The 18,906-nt window shown below is 39.8% G+C and overlaps 1 protein-coding gene and 1 long non-coding RNA gene across 4 annotated transcripts in view; one reads left to right on the top strand and one right to left on the bottom strand.

Annotated features, from left to right (window-relative positions):
• LOC116414238 (uncharacterized) overlaps positions 1–18,906 on the bottom strand; it is a 262,405-nt gene that overhangs the window by 15,517 nt on the left and 227,982 nt on the right. For all 3 annotated transcript variants that reach the window (XR_015292594.1, XR_015292595.1, XR_015292596.1), the window contains one exon: positions 1–18,906. This exon is cut by the window's left edge and continues 11,774 nt beyond it. This is a non-coding gene — a long non-coding RNA (uncharacterized LOC116414238).
• Positions 1–18,906, top strand: part of LOC100867650 (misexpression suppressor of ras 6) — a 363,124-nt gene that overhangs the window by 153,387 nt on the left and 190,831 nt on the right. The window lies entirely within an intron of this gene.

Raw genomic sequence — 18,906 nt, 5'->3', positions numbered from 1 at the left:
CAAAGCAATAACTATCGACGATGCGCGCACTGCCATTATACGTGTCTACCGGCATCCACGTAAACGTGGCTACGTGACGGTGTGGCCGATGCAATTGCATCCTCCACCCTTCCCCCCCTCGTCGAATGGTCCGTGCGACACATCGTGCCCGCACGGTGCGCCCATCTCTTTTCTTCCATCCGCTATCATCCGCTCTCTCTCTCTCTCTCTCTCTATCTATCTATCTATCTATCTATCTATCTCTGTCTATCTTGTCGGTGTTGGTCGCGCGACGACACATACATACATATTCTATTATGAATATTTAAGTTGGAATCGGTTACGCGAGTATTCCTCATTTAACGTGTTATTAACGAATATTTTTTTTTAATGGTAATTTGTTCAGAGGAGAGGAAAAATTATTTAAAATTGTCTGATCCTTTAGATTTAATAAGATCGGTATATTAAAATATAACATCAATTTCGTTCGGAAAATTTCATAATTATAGATAATTTCGTCTTTGAAATGGAAGAGGTGATCGATATGAGAATCATGAAATGATTCAGAAAAATGCAGCGGATAGTCGAAAACACGGGCACGTAGAAATGTGGATCGGTTTCGAGGACACGCGTAAAAACCGACGTCCAAATTTCAATGCGAGATCGCCAAAGCTGGAACATCCGGCTCGATAGGTTTACAGCGTTGGCCGCGATCGTACGGTTTATCGCGTGCGGAAATGGAATTGTTACAGGGCGCTTTACACGCCCACCCATCGACTGCCTAACCCCAATTTTTTTTTCTCTCTCCCCCTCTTTTTTTTTTTTTTTTTTCATCTCGGCACTCGTTTTTTCCCGTGAATTGACCGCACGAGGTGTCTCACGCCGATGAATGGCGCGTACGCGAGGCAATGAGCGGAATTGTAATCCGTCGAGAGGGTGAGAGTGACACTGTTTTCGGGGATTTTTTTCCCGCGAAGAGAAATTTGTTTCTTTGAGTGGAACGATTCGAAGTATTTGATTCAATGAGTCAATATTTCTCGTACAGAAATATTCCAGTTAATGAACGAAGAGAAAAAATTTGCAGATAAAACAAGCAATTTCCGATAAGTTTTTTAAAGAAAAATCGATCTATTGTAGGCTGTTGTTTTATTCTGTAGATAATTGAGAGGTCAGTGAAAAATAGACACGTGTCATATATATCAAACTTCGAATCTCTCAAATTTAATCTTTCACGAAATTCTTTCGATCCTTTAATTTCAATTAAATAAAAATTTACACATTGGAAATTTTTCTCAAATCTCAATCATTAATGTGTCTTCTAGAAGATAACGAATGACCATGGAATCTTATACATGAAATAAAGAGTGTCGCGAAAGAAGGGACAACGATGGGTAGTTTCGTCAGAGGCGAAGAAGAAACAAATAATTTCCGGTCCCTCTGGCGTCGAAACCCCATAACGCCCGCCCATTAGGCCCATCACGCGAACAATCGTCGGGGCTTCGAAGCGACCTTCGTCGTTTATTTAATTATTGATTGCACCTTCCTACGCATCCCCTATTCGGCTTGTTGTTATGACAGCCTCAAGAGTGGTCTTTGAAAAGCGAGATTAAACCGCGTCACTGGCACGACCGACTCTCTTCGATAGAGATCGTTACTTGTCCAATCGACAATACTTGAAGATTAGTGTCAACGAAAAATTCACGGACAAGTCGGCGGCAACAATAGAAATATAGCGGGAATAATTATCGTACCATAGCGACGATGAAAAAATTCTTTGAAATCGTCTTAAATTAATTTAATAATCGGATAAATGATTATTTTATTTGGAGCAATTACTGTTCTGTGAATTAATTAAAAGTAGACTGTAGACTTTTTTGTCGGAATTACGCGATAAGAAAATGTTCTTATCAGAAAAAGAACGTAGAAAAAAGTTGAGGAAAAAAATGTAGATAACAATATACTTTTTATTGTAGAATTTTTAAAATTGCTATTCTAAATTATCACATCTTCCGGTATTCCTTGAAATTCCTTGAAATCAACCACTTCGCGATTTCATCTATTAATACGCGTTATAATTAGGCAAATGCTCTCTGAATCTTCTCTCCCTTTATCCATTTGCGTATACGTACAAATGTCGGTTCTCGTGATATTGAATATTTCAAACGATCGCTGCCATTCACACCGTCGAAAGACGTCACGTTTAACGTAAAACCTTCCACGAAGCGTCTGTCAATCTCTTCACGAGTCCTTACCAACGAGCAACCCTCGTTGCCAAGTGAAAGGTGCTTCGAGATGAAATAAGGGATCCCATCGAGACAAATTTCTGTCCACGATTGATCCGATGATATTTCCCAAAAGGATATTTTCCTTTCATTTAATTTTGAGTTTACAGTACATGATAATTGTAGTATTAAAAATTAGTAATTAAAAATTAGGAATTATTGAGTTCTAATTAACTTCGAATTTCGATACGATCATCGTCCCAAATAACCTTCCCCAAAATTAATTATTTCATTGGAAACACATCTACCGCAAAAATAAGTCAAAATTCTAATCTCACTGTTCATCTCACATCCGTGAAAAATTCCTCGAGCACGGCGAGTCCAAAATCATCCGCAATCCGAGCGAACCAAGTCCTTGGATGTCACGCCACGAGCCGAAACCCTCGAAAATCTTTCGATCTGTCGTCGACGTGCCCTCTGACAATCCCGAAACCATCCCCGTGCCATCCATCTATCCGTCGCATAATAACCCCCCGACCGGGGGTTAAACCGGGAAATTCGTGCCTCCCAATCACGAAAAAGGGTCGAGGGTGAGGCCGCGAGGAAGAATGGCACACGCGAAGGAGGTGGGGTGAGGTGAACGGTGTTTTTCGGCAGAGTAAACCGGGGCGGTCTGTTGGGGGTGCATCGGCACACGCGGCATTTATGCGAGAATAAAAGAGGCCACCCTCGCCGCCGCCTCGTAGCGCCATTTTTATCGTGTGCACCACGCCCGTAACCAAGCCCAACCCTCGGTCAATCGTCCTGCTTGGATGATCGTGCGCGAGACTGATCCTCGTTTAACCTGGATGCGTACAAACAGCGGAACGCTGCTTTTGATTTTATCCTCCCTATTTTTTTCCAACCTCTCTCTCTCTCTCTCTCTCTCTCTTTTGCTCGATTCGTTTGTTCGCCGTGTTTTCTCCTTTTTTGGGAACAGTATTAAGGTTTTGTTTCCTAGAGAAGGAAATTGGACTGAAATTTTCCGGAACAACGAGGCTGCCTCCTTTGTTTCCGATACGGTCGATCGCCGCTATAGCTCGACGATTAAACGCGATGGATCCTTGACTTTGATAGAGTTAGAGGGGCGATACAGATGAGAATTCTTTTTTTTTTTTTCTTTTTTTCTTTTATCTTTAGACATTTTTTATTCTTTTCGAGTCGGGGAAGGGTTTTATTTTCTTTACTTTGGTGATTGTAAGAAGAAGAAGAAGGATTTCTTCTCTTTTGTTTTTGATAAATTTTGATTAAGTTGATTGAATTTTTATGTAATTTTTATGTAAAAAAAAATTAAGTAGAAAGAACGAGGATGATACGAGGTTCTTTGGATTTACATATCCTCGATTTGGTTCGATGTTTGTAATCGATGTTTCGCGCTAAACACTTTTGATACGAATCTTACTGAAATCTTCGTTCTCGCGAACACGAGGGGTACATATGGGATGGGTTCCCGTAACAGGATCCAGGTCGTTACGAAAGGGGGCTGGCATCCCTCTATTAGCATATTATAGTGGTAGCGCGGCAGCACAGTAGGCAATAAAGTATACAAGTAACAGTCAGCACCCGTAATCCCTTCGATAGGGTATGACAGAACGATAATTTGAACGTGCAAATCGTTTGTTTCCCTCGTGGAAGGTTCTAAGCTTAAATTCCAAGCTAATACTCTTTCTCTCTTTTTCTTTTTTTTCATTTTTTATTTTTAAAACGAGTAAAGATTTGATACTTTGATTATTCTTCCTTGAGATTGAAATTAATTATATTAATTTGAAATATTTCATTAGGATTAGGATCATAAATTATTCGGATCGAATCGAATTGGAAATTGGAGAAAGTATAATATATAAAGAAAATTCGAATATTGTATAAATAAAATTTTCTCCAAGTATTCGATATATCAATTGTTCAATGATCAATTTAAATCGAAATAAATTTAAAATTTTCATTCAAATTTTATAGAAACACGACACTTTCCTTCTCTCAATAACTTAATACCATTATCTAAAAAAAAGAGAAAAACCAGACATCGATAATCTTAATTATCAGGTGTCGTTAAATCGTTTCAAGCTTTCCAAGTTGATACCAGATGTTCGAGAAGCGAGTAAAAATACAGATTCTGTTGGTTCAACATCGATTCACTATTCTCGTATAATCGGTGTATTCGATCGAGGTGGTTCGACGATGAAAAAAATTAATATTCACCTGGACACGGACGCAGCAACAGTTTCAGAACAGTTTACTCGTTCGATTTCGCGCGTTAACCATCCGTTCGCAGGTTCGTACGAAAAAAAAAAAATCAAAAAAAAACAAAAAAAAACAAAAAAGAAAAAAAGGAAAAAAGGAAAAAAAAGGAAAGGAAAAAAAGAAAACGAAACACGAGCTCGGTTCGGATTAGCGAGATGTGGCCGGCTATCGATCTCGTTTTTCATCCGCTTTTTGCCGGAGCAGGTTTTCGATCGGTGACGAGCAGTAGGCGCCGCAATAAATCGTAATGGTTTCGCAAAGAGGAGGGAAAAAAAAAAAAAAAAAAAGAAAGAAAAAAAAGAAAAAAAAGGTAAATTTTTATCGGACCCAACGAGAGCGCGCGCTCGTTCTTTTGCATTCTCTCTTTTCTCTTTGCACCCTCTCTCACCCTTGCTTCTTCTTCTTCTTCTTCTTCTTCTTCTTTTTCTTCTTCTTCTTCTTTTGAAAACTGGTTCTTCGCGATACGAATCGAGGGATCGTCGAACGATACAAAGTTCATTGAATCTATAAAGATTTTTTTTTCTTTTTTTCTCTTCTTTTTTTTTGATTTTCTATTCTCGAGGGACGATTAATGATAAAATAAGATTCGATATTATCTTGATAATGAGAAGATGATATAGGCTCGATGTTAAGAATTGTTAGTTTTAATCCGAGGGTAATGGATTCTCATCTCGTTTTTTTTTTTTTAAATGATATCGTATAATTTGCGGGAATGTAAAAGTAAAATACGACGATTGAAAGAATATTCGTTCTGAAAATTGTATCTTTCGAGGTTATTTATTTCTTCTACTCGTTCGAAAGAATGAAAATCTTTACAACGAAACTTAAGCGATATTAACGAAATGTTTAGAGAATAATCGATAAAGCATTTAAAATTACGACTTAAATTAAACGATAACGAAGTGCGAAATCTACATTTTCAATATCAACCGATAGCTATTCAATTTTAACGATCGAAATTGAATATCGAAAGAACTCGATGTCTGATATATAAGTACATGTTTGAGGAACGTGTCTACGAAGACAATTTCCAGATTCTACTGTGCTTCTATATGTATATACCTGGATCATTTCTTAGTTAGTACGAAGTAACAAACAACTGCCCGACGAATCGTAAACATATCTAGCTTGCAATTCTCGAACAAAGTCGAGACAAACTAAACTCTTACGAAATTTCTTCAACATCGTTAGAATATATCGTTATATTTATTTTATTCCAAGTTTAAGGGGAAAAAAGCAAAGAAAGAAAAACGAAACTTATTATCTATGAAAAAAACTGCACGTTCTTTCCTGATATCGCAATTCTACGACGAATCGGAGTCATTTTTAGATAATCGTAAATTTCAACGATTCGTATTCGTCAAAACTTATTATTATGACGAATTGAGCAGAATATTTTTATATTTATATGATATTGCTGAGCTGATGTTAAAATGTCGATCAGATATAGAAATGATGTAAAAGTACGCCGAATTAATAAAATTATAACGTTGAAGCCTATGGTAAACTTCGCGCGCAACTGTTTATTCAGTAGATACCGAGCGTGCAAGAGATTTAGACCGTTCCTGGTCAGACATCTCAGAACTTCAGTAGAAACTGATCGCTCTTGACCCATTCCTGGCGATTCTAATCGTCTCGAAATTTACCTTTCAATTCTATTTTACGTAACAGAGATTATTGAACCACCACTTATTCCATAAAAATTGAGATTCAACTTCAAAATTTAACACATACAATAAGTGACACTACTTTCTGCCATTTTCTCATTCTTGAGAAATTTGAATCGCTTACTTTTCCCCATCCCCATAGATTTAAACTATTTATAATTCCTCTTTGCTCCCTCTTTCTTCCCATACCCAGCCTATATACCACTACAAACTGCTCGAAGAGTGATCCAAAATCCGAGGAAAGAATCGTTTCCTCTCCCTTCCATTTACCATCGTCGCGGTATCCACGTCAATACCGCTCGAATATCCTTCCTCTCTCGCAACCGAGGAGAGAAACAAACGGTTGTGATTCTCTCGCCGTTTCCACGCGGTGGAAATTGAATGCACGCCGATAAGAATCACCGCCACCGCCTACCTTAATTTTCATAGCGAGCGGCGAATAGCGGCCGAGCGTTTGTCCATTAAATTCCGCCATTTTAGATATCGCGGGAGGGGTGTCTCGGTTCGTTTCGCGGCCTAAACGCGTGTATCACACGCGCGTACGTGCACGTATGCACGGGATCGCGCACGATCGAGCGTGGTGAGGCAAGAGGAGCGTGTGTGTGCACATGTGTGTGTGTGTGTGTGTGTGTGTGTGTGGAGGAAGAGAGCGGAGGGGACGCGAAAGAAGCGGCTGAACAACACACGAGGCGAGGGTCGGGCAGAGGAGGGAATGAGAGGGAGTAATAAAAAAGTAAGGCGGCTATCGCAACGAGGAAGTCGGCGTTTCGCGGTTGCGTGCTCGGCATGAGCTGACGTCAGCCAAGATGGCTGCCGGCCGGCCCTCTCCTTCATCATCGCGGCGGAACACGCACGCACGCAGACACACGCACACACGCCATCGTACGCGCAATGATACTGGGGGAGGTTCCGGGCCAGATTAAGTGATTAGTCGGAAACGGGAGAGGGAAAGCGGGGAGAGAAAATGAAAAATCGAAAATCCGGAGGATTTTTCTAGCGATTTTTTCGATCGAGTGTTTTCTTCTTTTTCCTTTCTTACAGGTTTCGTCGAGAAATTATTACGGCTGGGCTATTCTTGATCAATTTTTGATCGGTGTTTTCGTAATTTTAGAAAGAAGAATACGAATGAAATCGAGTACGAAACTTTCGAAGAGGATGCGGAAGATGATTATTTCGAAAAACGAGTACCGATGTTTGATTTAAATTAATAAGTTTGATCTTGGAAAATGATAATGGAAAAGTGAAGAGAATATCGAGATTGCGAAAAAAAGAAAACGAAGTGCAGTTTGCATCTGCATGTTTCAAGGCGATCTTGTTTCGCTGAGGAACATGTTTCTTTAGCCGATGATGGATTATCGGGAGAGTTGATATAAGAGTATCCTGCGTTGAGACCTTTGATTTAGAGTTCTTGTTTCGATCTTTGATCTCGTTGGATTGGAATGATGAAACATACTCGTAAAATATAATAATCATGCAAGGGATATCATAAATCGGACGAAGCCAAGAAGACTCTTTTATTTCTCGCGATACTGGAGGAATAACACGTTGTTGTTATCGATGTGGCAATATTCTCGAGCCAGTGGATACCTCCTTTATGCGATCAGACACCGTAATATCGCGACAAGTAGAAATAGCCGCAACAAATTTCAGGGGAATAAAAGGCAGAAGTAGTGGAACTCAACGTTAAATCAGGCTTAACGGCGAATAAAATTTTTTTCACCTTTATACCACTTTGCCTTGCTAATAATACACCATTTTGAAACTCGAGATGATGAATTTTCGATTAAAATTAATCCTCATACGTAATTTTTTCTCGATGCGTCGAATAATTGTGTTGTACACGGAAAAAAAGAAAAAAGGAAAAAGTAAATGCAATCGGAGCAGAGATTAATGCGCACGTACGCGGGAATAGCTCTCATTGTCGGTTGAAAAGAAAACGATATTCTCGAAGAAAAATTAACCAGCCGTCTCGTGACAACACTGTCATTATTTGTGACACCGTGCAATCGGATTTGCGACAGGAAAAATTGCAATCCGATATTCCAAGAAACGGACGCTTCGATGAAGAAATAAGCAGATGGTAAACAAGTAAATCAACGTCGCCTCTATCATTACGACTATCACGTCATACACTCGAATTCCGAATCGGTATAATTAGTTGAAAAATAATGCAATTCCCTCGTAGAAAGACAGATATATATAAGTTCTCTGTTTCGAAGAATTTTAGAACAGAAATCTCGCTATTCCTATTTCATTCTGAATACGCTATATCATTTTTTTTCTTTTTTCGGTGGAATTATATACATCTTTAAGAGAGAACATCCGCGACATAAGCACAATTTAAAGCAAGGAATAATAAAAATTTTACATTGGGATCAATTTGGAACGAATTAAAAAAAGCAACACGGTGGAATTTGCCACTCGCGCACACATTTTTACAATATAATCGTTAAGTGCCTTTATCACGGTTCGTTCCACGTGTTCGCCAATTAAAATTCCTCAAAGCCGGGTTCTTTTCCTCTTAAATGTTTGTCGTTCGAGCAAAACAGCGACGTTCGTCGCGAAATATTCAGATTAGCCAGAAACCGTTCCCGTCACGACGCCAGATGGATAATCTCGCGGCGATAAACAGCCCGAGCCGGGCTCACGTCCCGCGATAAATAAATCAATGGCTCGCGTGGAAACGCTCGTTACGTGCCACGCGAGCGATTACTCGCGTCGGCCTCGATCATGCCCGATACAGGCCCGTAATCAGAAATAATTGCACGGCACTCTTTTCAGCTTGCTCGTTTCTGGCCCACCGTGCGCGTGATTGAATTTATAATCGGGGCTTTCATTCGTCCGATCGTCGTTCCGCTCGCGAGCCGTTTCGCGGAATTCGCCGCCCCCGCGTTTCCCTCCAACAGTCGCGAAGGAAGAAATTTCTTTTCCCCCACGACGATTCGATTTTTTAGAATGGGAATAACCAGTCTAGGTATGCTTGTGACGAAAATGTTATTAAGCTCTTGTCGCGTGTACGATTTCACTTTAAAAATTCGCGAATTGAAAATTGGAGAGAGAGAGAGAGAGAACAATGGAATTTATTTATTTTTCCGAAGCAATGCTTGCCAGGAAATCAAGATAGATTATTGCGTTTCTTTTTGTTCATTTTTTTTTTTTTTTTGTTTTTACAGAGATAGTATTGTATTGTGCAAGAATATTGATATTAAAATAAATCGTAGAAAACAACGAATTTTCACACGAACAGGATTTAATAATTTCAGATTCAGGAATTATTAAATTATTACATTGTTTTCGTAATAGAATTCAATAGAATTATCATGTTCTTCCAACGAATTGAAAATGAATCTGAAATGAATATTAATTTTCAGTAAATGATAATTCCGTTCGAAATGATTAGGAACGATCCTATAAGTACAACAAGATTAAAATCGTATTAACGGGAAACATATTGCAAAACATCTCGAGATTTTGAACAAATATTATCCCTGTACGTAACAACCTTTGAGCGTCTGTAAATTTAAAACGAGCAATTCTTCTTCTCCGAACTCTTCGTTTCGTTTCGCCCCGATCGATTCTCGAATCGAAATGAATTATCTTCTCGTGAACGAGGATTCAATCAGATTCAATCGGCGATCAGATATCGCCGTCGTGCCCCTACTCGGCCGTAACTTTCGTTCAAACTCTGCCTGCCGATTAAAGAGCGACGTTAACGAAAATTTAACGGCGAGTTAACGACGCGACACGCTGAGCCAGTAACCCATAAATGCGTGCACCGGGGGTTGAACAGAGAACAGCCGGGGAGAAGAACGAAAGCGGAAGACAGAAGGGAAACGAGGCAGAGAGAGAAAGAGGGATACAGAGACGCGGAAACGCAGAGAGAGAGAGAGAGAGAAGGGGAGGAGAGAGAAATCTGTGAGCGCCACCCTTTCGTATGCAAATTCAGGAACACCTGGAGGCAAAGGTCGCATGCAAATCAGCCCTGTGTAGCCATCTGATCGGGGCCCGAGCCGCGGCTCCCCGTGCAAACACGTGTTTTTTACAGCCTCTAAAAATCGTGTCGCTGTCCGCATATTTTTCCTCCTCTTCTTCCTCTCCCTCCCCTCTTTTTGTTTTCCCCTCTCGTGACCGTTTGCTATTGCTCTTTATCGGCTCACGATTTCGGGAAACACCGATCGACCGGAATATATTTTCACGCGATTCGCGCGACGGCGTTGGGAGGCGCGCCGTGTTTGCCGACAAGCGGAACGATTTTCATGGCAAATATCAAAACCGGTCCGGTTCACAGAGGGTGGAAACAAGAGAGAGAGAGAGAAAAAAGCCACCGCAGAGGCGCAGTTTATCAAATTTTTTCCCCTCGCTTGATTCGAAACTCCCCGCTCGAGCACCGCCACCACACCGCCATCACCATTAATTCGCGAACGTGTCTCTCCGGTGAGGGAGGGTGGGGGAGGAAAAAATCTGCGTCAACGGTGAAAACAACAAATCCGATCCCCGGCCCGCGAATCGACCATCGAGACGATTAATTCACCGTGCGTACGCGTGTTTTTTTTTTCTCCTCTTTTTTTTCCCCTATTTTTTTTTTTTTTTTTTTCCCTTTCTGTTTTTTCGAGCGTGTGTAAAAAAGTCGCGTCCATTCACGCGTCCACTCGATCCGATCGAGTGTCGTTTCGTTCCGATTTGCCGAGAATGGAATAATAAGAATTATTTTTTTCGATCGATCTGATATCGTAATGTTACGCGTGATCGTCATCTCTTTGGTGCGATTTACTTTTTCGCGCAATGCAAGCTCGTTAATCGCGCCCGTTGTTTCCTACATCCTTCGTTGTTAATTGCATTTCGAAGGGTGAATCTTTGAATACTTAATAAATTCCTTGGATGTTATAAAGTAAAATTAGGATCGGCATAGAAGATGGATAGAGGTGATAACGGAAGGAAGCAGCAACATGTTATATGCCGCAAGATGGGTACAACATTGGGGCGATAAAATGTTGGATAAATTAAATTCTGATCAGACTCGAACTAACTGGATACTCGTGCTAACTGGTCCGTAATTAATCCTTGAAGGTAGTAATTAAGCGAGTATCAATCAGAATTAAAATCTGCAAAGGAGCAAGGGAACTGTAATGCTAATTTCCTTCTTCTTTCTACATCCTCGCTGACTTTTATTCCCTGATAATATTTCGATGATAAATCCATTTAATTGGATCCTTTGATGCAATTTCAGTGAATATTTCGCAACGAGAAAAATTACGCGATATTAAACCGATCCCTTTTTGGACAAACTATCGGACAAAATGGCCTTCGAGTCTTACATTTTTTTTTTTACCAATTTTCAATAACGTTCGAGCGAATCTGAATATTTCAAGAAACAACAAAGAAACAAGTACAAATTCCTAGACAATATTATTTCAATCTCAAACGACAATAATACACACGCGTGGTCTGGGTGGTCGCGCGAAAAGGAATCTACCCAATTACCCCCTTTTAATTGCCCGTTTCTCGGTTATTCCGGGCCCGCCTCGAGGCCGAACATCCCCATTTCATATGCAGGCATTCCGAATGCAAATATGCCCGGCTAAAACATATTAATTCCCCGCGTTTATGGAACGTGGCGCGAATCTTTTTCGTTTCCTTCTCTATTTTTTTATTTTTCATTTTCTTTTTTCCCCTTTCTCTCGTGGCCATATCACAGCGGTGTATCCTGCTGTATAAAGCATAAAGAAAAAAAGAAAAAAGAGTACGTGCACACCAGGTCGTCCACACCGGCCGGCTTGCCAACGTGCTTTCTAATTATTCTCTTCGTTAACGACCCCGGCCCCTTAATTGGCCAACGTGACGATACAAATCGTAGTTTCTTCCATACATATGTATGCGCGATGTAAATCCGAGTAAACACCCGCGATATGAGCGAGCCGCACGGGATAGAGACGTCACCTCGGCCCTAAAATACTACGGCCAACAACTGCTTAATTATGCGCGAAACGTCGTCGATTTTGCTACTCCTGTTGCCACGGCACGATCGTAGAAATACGTGATGCCGTTTCTTTCGAACCCTTTTAACGCGCGGGGGGTCGCTTTTTCCTGCCGTGTAGACACACCGCCGCCTCGCTTGTTGCACGTGTAATACCTTCTTCTTCGAGGCAAGGATTATACTTTCATGTTAGTTCGATGCGTACGTTTAAAGTTTTTGTTGTTCTCGGTTGAGTCGAAAAAAAAAGAAAAAGAAGAAAGGAAGGAAGGAAGGAAGGAAGGAAGAAACTTGGGGAGATGGTTCAAATGGTGGACTGTAATTTAGTTTCTCGATGAATTTTTTTCTTTTTCTTTCTTTCTTTCTTAGTTTCTTTCTTTCTTTCTTCTTTTTAAAGGTAATTGGTCTTGGACTTGAAGTCATAATTTTGTTTGTAAAACATTGGGTGCGCTCGAAATAAGCACCGTTTCTTTGGATCTGAGGGAGAGTAAATGCAAGTATAATGATAGTGTTTGTGGTATTTAAAATTCAGTGGAGTTTGATTGGTAGTTTTCAAATTTGAAATACTAGTTTCCTTTTTCTTTTTCTTTTTTTTTTTTCTTTAGAAGGTATGGCGTAATGAAATATCTAAGAGTATTTAAAAAGATTTTCTAATAGCTCGATATTTTCGAGAATGATGTGAAATGTTCAACGTAAGAGGAGATTGTTCCTAATTCTGGTTCCAATGTCTTTCGTTCGAGTTTGAATCTTTGATATATTTTTTTTTTTTTTTTGTAATCTCGATCACAGCTTCGTCTACCCCGATTTCAAATTATCTTCTCGATCCTTGATATTTTTTGACGCAGTTTCAGTTGCACGGCAACTACATTTCTCCCGTGACAAGCGATGAGACTCGTTGTTTCCCCCCCTCGAACAAGCCACGAGTGACAGACACGAGGCTTGATAGACGGGAATTAACCCGAAACGGGGCTCGAAGTTCGGCAAGTTCGGCCCTCCTTCGCCAATTATTGATCTGATAATAGTCGCAGTCCAACCCGTGCACACGATCCGTCTATTTAAGTTTGTTACGTGCACGAAATGCACTTTCGAGTTTCCAAACTCTTTCGGCCGAGTGCGCTCGTTGTCAGCTTAAATAATTGAAACGTCCGTCCGTACGTGCCCGAAGAGATGGCCAAAACGTTAATTTTTCATCGATACTTTAAAAGAAACGATATCACATTTTATTTTATTTTATCTTCTCTGGTCGATATTCATCTTCAACGTTTCTTTGAGGGATTTAAAACAGTCACGATTCTATCGACGTGTCCAATGCAGTTGGACTAATCCTCTCCAAAACCTTTAAACGAACGGCTTGAAAACGGAATCGAGACGGTTGAATGTCTCCCCAATAATAATTGACCGAAAACTTAAAAAGAAGAAACAAGAAACAAAAATCACCAGAAATTCCTCGATGAAAATTCAGCAAGATAGAATTTCTTGCAATAGAAACTCTCGTAGTCTGGGACCAACGTTCCATCGAACGTTGGTAACACGGCTCGTAAATCGGCTTCGCGCGCAATTAAGCCCGCCTCCGATAAATCAGTGTTTTTCTCGCCGATCCCGACTTCTGCACGGGATATTTCCGCGCGAAACGTCTCGTAATATCATCATTCCTCGCGTTTACGCCGCCGTTTATCGGCCGGTTGCGCGCCACCACGCCACATGACGGCCCAGGAATTTTTTAATGGTGTCCCATCGCGGCCGAGGTTCGTTAAATTTCACGGAGAAATATGGCCGGGTTTCCGCTCGTAAAGCGGACGAAAAGGATCGAGCCTTGCATTTTTCCTAATAAGGCCCATCCTATCTGGCCCATTATCAGATGGGGGGGGAGGGAGGGGGGAAGAGGGCATCGTTGTCCCGTTAAGGGATAATCGGGGCCTGTTCCGGATAACGCGTAATTAATTATGGGGCGCGAGAAGATTAGCCACCGGGCGCGCTTTTTTTCAAGGGACTTGTTAGGTTGATTGATTTTCCTCCTCTTTTTGTTGCTCACTTTTCTTGGAGATTATTTTTCGCGGGGAATTTGAAATATTCGAATAATATTTTAACGATCGAACTTCACGAAAAATTTGAATTGATATTTGTAATTGGACATTTTGGATTCTTAATGAAGAATTGTTTCATTTAGTGTATAAAAACATCCGATAAAATTGTTTAATAAATATTTTGGGCATGTCTGGAACGTTAAATAAAATTAGATTTTTAGAAAAATCTTGTTTTTTTTTTATCTAGGAGATAAAGTGAACTATTCAAGGGTAATTTGTCGTTAAAACGAAGTAAACGATAATCGAAAAGTTGGATTAAAGTTGTTGCAATAGGTAAATATAGACAATAATATTCCTTCCATATTCTTTGAAAAGTAAATTGATAGTTTACTCTAGGATTGGAGCGGAGGTTAAAGACTATACACGAGCATAATAGGATATCCAAGTCTATTTATTATAGACTATAAACGATGATAAATAATGAGATATTATCGAAGAAGAAAACTTCGTCTAACTACTTGTTTCGAAATTTTCATTCCTGTGATTATTCCTTAATAACTCGAGATGAGTCTATTACGTATTTACACCCTCATTTTTGCAATCGTTTTGATACTAAAAATATAGAAGAACAGTTACACAATTGATTCGTACCGTGTCCTAAAATTGAAACGTAACAAACACTGTCCAAACTAAAATTAGCATCTCAGGGAGACGAAGAAATCTAAAAAAAAAAGGAAAAAACTACACAAAACTTTTCCCAACGTTGAAGAAGCGTTTTTCAGAATCGTACAAAATGAACCAATGAACGCACAATTTATTTCGATATCGAGACAAAGCCTGTAATAAAGAGTTAATAGAGTTCCATGATTCGGGATCCAAAGAGAATTGGGGCGCGTAGATCAAAGAAAGACAGAAGGGATGGGTGGTTCATCCATTGGAGTCATTGACCCCCGGTTTTATAACGATGACGTCGAGCGTAAATCGTCATTTTTATTGCGCCGCGATCCTCTTTACGCTTGTTCGCCGACGCTTTCGAAATTCTCGTCCCACGTAAAAACAGGCCAAAGCCAGTCGTTGCGTCTCCCGTTTCTCGACCCCAACAACCCCGAAGAATTTTAAACGCCTCTGAACAATCGTCGAATTCCTCGAGATGCTCCTCCATCCTCCTCCTTTCACTCCCCAACCGCCGAATCTTTGTTTTACACCTCCGAAAGAAGGAAATCCGAAAGAGGAAAGTTTCTCTTATTTCCTTTTCGTACACGAGCCGAATAGAAAGTTATTTTTTTCTCCAAGATCAACTCGATTAATCCGATGATTCGATGATCGAATTCGAGTTATGAAAAAAGAGGTAAAACTTTCATTATTCGAATCAATGGGGAGATAAAATTATTCTTGAACGATAGAATTTTTTAAATTTTACGAAAGAGATTTACACATCTTGCAAATTATTTTCAATTTTACTTTTTTTTTTTTTTAGTTAATGATTTAATAGAATTTTCTTTCATTACTTTCTAATTTCTAAGTATTTTTGATTTGGTTTCGATAGAACAATAGGTACACGTTATTACGTGTTCAACATTAATATTAAATGAAATTCTATTTCCACTGCTGCGATAAGGAAAAACATCTGCGTACAATATTTATATGTAGAGATAGTGTACAATAATTCGATTTTAATTAATTCGGTAACTAGAAAGTTCCATGATGAAAAATGGAAAAAGAAGAGTAAGTGACATCGAGAAGGAATGATCCTTATAATTTATATTTCTTTCTCATTCTCGATTTCGATACTTTTCTTTGTTTTCTTCTTCTCTTCTCCCTCCTTCTCCTTCTCACTAACTCACTTCCCTCACCCTTCCCTTTCAAATTGACGACGTGCACGCGAACGAAGCTGAACCATTGCTCTCTAAACAGCCACGACGACGACGACGACGACGACGACGACGACGACGACGACGACGACGACAACGACGACGACGATGGCTCGTGTGAGCGGCCAACCAACGTCCATAATTAATGATAATTGTTCAACTAGCTTGATGGCTTTAATTAAAGGCAGTTCTGCAATTCTCCACGCTGCGATCTTACTTCTATTTTCCCGTCTCCTCCTCCTCCTCTTTTTTTCTCTTTCTCTCTTCATCCTCCTCTATTTTTCATCTCCCCTAATTCCTCCTAAATTCCATCTATCTATCCATCCATCTCCTTCTTATCCGCGCAATTTCTGATTCTTTTTTTTTTTTCCTCTTCTATCTAAGGTTCTCGACCGATTAACGATTTCAACGAGACACCCCTCTCCGCGCTATCTTCGAGCGGAATCGAAATCCCCCTGGTTTTAAACTTGACGAATCGAAAACAAAAGACGATCCATTATTGTCTGTTCGTGTCAGCATAATGAATCAAGGAACGGTGGAATTTCATGGTTTCGACGTGTAATTAGCTGTGGAACGCGAGAATTACCCCGTTAACGATTTCTTTGGAAACCCTCGTTAAAAGGAACACTCGTTATCCGAATACCCTGTTATTTCGTTGGATCTCTCTCTCCCTCTCTCTCTTACTCTCTCTTTTTTTTTATATTCTTCCTGTTGCTTTCCCTTCCTCCCCCTTTTTTCTCGATTTTCGAACCGATAATTTCGTTCTTTTATTATTATTATTATTGTTATTATTCTCATCCAATATACCGATTTCAAATCTGATAATCATCATTCCATCCGATTCTTCTGTAAGTAATATTATTTTGAAAATCTAATTTCGAGAAAATAATAGAAAATGATATTATCTATTTGTATTATTATTACAAATTATTTTTAATTTCATTTGTCCAAAAAATATTTTATCTTTTCAATGATAATGTAACGTTGATTTGATCTTCTTTTTCTTTTGTTGTTTAAATAATTATTGAATGAAATACGTGATAATTTATTATGTTGGGTTAAAAAGAAAATTTATATTATTCATATTTAATCCCTTGAATTTATATTCCATATTATATAATGATATTGTAATAAAATAATATATAAAAATTTTCATATTTGCACATATTGTCAAGATTTACACAACAATACTTATTTTACCTTCAATAATTTAATGACCTAATATCACCTAATAATCAGCCAACTTTCAACCCTCCCTATTATTAACTCTCAAATTTCTCTTATTCCGTCAATTGCTTTTAAAAATATCGCATGCCAAATCTTGACCAATCCCCCAAAACGACAACCTTTTCAACCGAGTTGGCAAAACAAATTGCCAACTGCATTGGACACGTCGAAAATCCGAGGATCGTCGAGGCGATTAAATGAAAAGAGGGGGTAACGGGGAGGGGGATGACCGATTCGAGCGAGGTGGTCCCCCGTACAGAGGTCGAAGAAGGAAGAAGGAGGTAAAGGAGCACGTCCTATCCTCGTCTAAAAGTCGAAGTTATCGTCTGTTTTTTTTCTTCTTCTTCTTTCTTTCTTTCTTTCTTTTTTTTTTTATACCCAACATCCCCCTTGCCCCTCTCCAGATTCCGGCTCGGTGGTGGAGAAGGAACCCTTTCGGAGAGGAGAAACGAGAAGGAACCGCCGGCTCGGCCCTGCCATGTGTTTCGAATGAATTTACATGACGTCCCGGCGTGTAGCTATGTCACTTTTTGCCGGTGTGCGTGCGTACGTACGCGCACTAAGGCCAGCATGTGGGCAGAGATTCCCTGCAGCGGCAGATGTTGGACCATCTTCGCTGTGTGTGCCCCTTCGAGATACGAAACTCGCCATGATTATACCCTATCTGGCCGGCAGGGCCGTATCGTCTTGCCGGATTCTTCGGCGCCTTGCCAACCTTGATGACGTAACGGGACCCTCCCAACCACCCCTCCATCGCGCGAAAACATCTTCCTTTTCTTTTCATCTCTCGTTTTTTCCACTCGCCATTCTTTTCATTCATCGATGATCCTTCGATTGAATCTTTGAATTTGAAAAATGTGGGTATAACAATTATGTTTCTATTCATTATCGAGATTTTTGGAGGCAGAATTTTCGGATTGAAAGTCTGGAATTCGATTTTTGAAATGTTACGAGATTTTGGAACGAAAGATCGATCGATAATATGTTATTTATGACTTATTGTTTCGAAAATCTTAATCGAATCTCGGAAATGTCTCGTTAGAGATCTCTTATGATGATTTCGAACGAGACTTTTTCGTAAATTTCGTGTTGTAAATTTTTCCTCGACGTATCCCGTTTCGGTCAGATTGTTCAAAGGGGAGATTTTTTTAGAAGTGGGGGCGTGGCCGTTTGTTTGGAAGTATTCCCTGATAAGTGGAACGAGATAATTCGACGAGATTTCGAAGCTGGCGGGGCGTATATCATTTGTGTGACAGTGACAAATTTATGGGGAAACTTTTTAACAAGGAAAAGGTTCGAAGATACCCAGGTATTTTGTAAAGTTTTTACGTAATCCCTATCATTAGATTTATACACGTTAATTTATAATACTATCCTTTACGTATAATATCATCTCTCGAGGAATTCTATCGAATCCGATGTAAAAATAAAGGTTAAATATAGGGTTCGATTATTATCGAAGAAACGATCGTCTCACTTTGACTAGAGATCATTTTTTTTTTCTTTTAAAAAATATTCGTTACCGATTCCATCCTCGTGATTTCGCCCGTGCACTCGAAATTCCGACACTTCCAAATTTTTCCGCCATTTCCCGCGAGTTCATCCTTCTTACCGAATAATACCGCCACTAAGCAACATGCACACTTCCAACCGAGCGTAGCACAC

This window comes from Apis florea, unplaced genomic scaffold, assembly GCF_048593485.1.
Source record: "Apis florea isolate Af1SG1 unplaced genomic scaffold, ASM4859348v1 contig_3170_pilon, whole genome shotgun sequence".
Classification (NCBI taxonomy): Eukaryota; Metazoa; Arthropoda; class Insecta; order Hymenoptera; family Apidae; genus Apis; species Apis florea.
This window is presented reverse-complemented; position numbering and strand designations above follow the sequence as displayed.